Source organism: Eufriesea mexicana, unplaced genomic scaffold (genome assembly GCF_001483705.2).
Source record: "Eufriesea mexicana isolate 0111107269 unplaced genomic scaffold, ASM148370v2 scaffold76, whole genome shotgun sequence".
NCBI lineage: Eukaryota > Metazoa > Arthropoda > Insecta > Hymenoptera > Apidae > Eufriesea > Eufriesea mexicana.
The window spans coordinates 2,716,578-2,719,019 of record NW_016908289.1 but is presented as its reverse complement, the minus strand read 5'-3'; positions in this window follow the sequence as shown (position 1 = coordinate 2,719,019).

Here is a 2,442-nt window from a genome sequence, read left to right as displayed (position 1 = left end):
CTAAAAAAAAAAAAAAAAAAAAACAAGGCTCAACATGTAGGCGCATTTCCGGGAGAGAAATAAACTTACAAATACGAAATATATCAAAACTTCTCAGTTTGCAAATAACAGCGTATTAAAAAGCGGGAATCCCACTTATCGATCTTATTTGATCAGAAGGAAAAAGTCACACGAATAATAGAAGAGAAGTTTAAGCTTTAATATACTTTTTGCTATTGATGATCCTCGCTTGAAAATGCACCTATATTAAATTGCATCGTGGAAAATTTTATTTCGAGCAATATAGCTATTAGAAATTGCATTGTTTTTTTCGAATTCTTAACAACGATAAAGGAAGAAACGGAATAAAAACGGCGTAACGGAAATGGAAGAAAAGTCTAAAATGTTTTGAAAATTCTTAACTAGTGTATAACACGAGAAAAACGCAAATGCGAGTCGGGAAGCGGTGGTGGTGGCGGCTTTTTGCTACGAGAGAAAGAACGAAAGAGAGATGGAGTGTAAGAGCGCAAGAGCGATCTTCACTTTAACACATTTTACATTCGACAAAATGCAAGAAGCACATAAATATATTATGCCAGTTACCTCTGTTCCTCCTTCTTCCTATGTCCCTAAATATGTTTCCTATCTCTTTAATAACGATAATTAAAAAGAACATCTGCTATCTAATCATAAACTGTGCCCGTATATTGTATATATCACCCGCCATGCTTTACACAATACGATTAAAATTTTTTAGGCTAGATTAGGTTAGGTATTATTGTATACCAAAACCTTGTGTAGCTGAGAGCGAAAGTAATCGATGTGGAAATAGACATGCTTGTGTGCGTTCCGTGTACGTGGTAAAGAAAGGAAGACCGATGAATGCTAGCACGTGTGGAAAAGTGTGAATGAAAAGCCAAGAAAAAAAAAAACAAAAAAAAATACGAAAAAGCACTGGCAGATGGAGGAAAAATATCGCTGTCACCGCCGCCGCTCTCCACCCCCTCCCCCCCACGTACTATCTTCCAGTGTTATTGAAAATAGACTCATTGTTGAGCGCAAAAAAGTGATACTGATCAATAATAATTATTTATGTTATAATTCGTCCTCGATGTTACAGAAAAAAAACCGTGTTTAATAAAAATTTAATTTGGACAAACAGTATCAGTACTCACTTGTATCATCGAAAATTTACCTAGTTGTAAACATACACTATATTATTAGCGATAAGAATAATTAAACGCATGATGTTGATGATCCATTTTTTATCACTGCCATTCAATTTAAAGAACCATGCTTTCTATATTGCATTAACGGGTACCTAATGTCCCATTATAACATTGTTCAGTGTTTTACATGTTTGAGGAAAAGAAAAGATAAAAAATGAGATAAAAGGATAGTGTACAGAAGTAGCCGGTAAAAGTCAGTATGACATAAAAAAGAAGTTTCTGTTAATTTGTCGAATATTTCAGTTCTAACTTTTTTAACGACTTATCGTACTCGACAGGTACTCTTCGTAATCTTGACATATTTGTTCCTCACATATGAATGTACAATTATCGTTTACGTAATGTGTTTAGCAATCGTTGAAAATTAAATTAACGTTAGATAGAAATTACTGTTGAAGCCGCATAAAAAAGGGAAATGCAAATTTGTTACGTAATCGAACTTATTTCACAGATAGAAAATTTTATCTGCGCGTTTATACATAGTCTCATGCCCTATGACATGTATACACACCTATATACGTATACATACGTACACATATGGATATATGGTACACAATCGGTGTAAATCAAGGTCATTCTCGAAAATAAGTTAATACTCAACTTACTTTGATTTTAAAATACAATTATCATTGTTAACCAGAATACAGGCAATCGTTCGAGAAATATTAGTTGACGTGTATTAAGAATAATTGCAAATATTACTTTAATGGTCAATCCTTGCAGAATCTGTGTAAATACTTTAATGAAAAATATATCAAGAGATGGAGTCTGTGATTAGTTCATTTTATATTATATTTGTATCTTAGCGATAATTGTTAAATTTTATAAAAATTGCAAGTTTGAATATAGACGATTACGAGGGTGATCACGCGCGCAAAAACGATAATCGTGTTATTTTTTAAATATCCGATCTGCATTATGTTTCGTTTGACAAAACATCTTGCATTGTGCCCCTAATAGGCATATACGCTTTGCTGTGTATATTTAGAGATGCGTTATTCTTTTATGAAAATGTAAACTGGATTATTAAGCGTTCTCGATACGATAGATTCACGATAATTTTTAGGTAATATCGAAATCTATTTTTGTTTTATCAATTTTGTGATAAAAATTTGTTATAAAGACGTTAACAAAAAAAAAGCCGTAAGAGGTAAGATTATAAAGTGACATTTTGGACGTACACGAGGTATCTTTTTACAACATGACAAAAGCATTATATTTTGTTTATTTATAT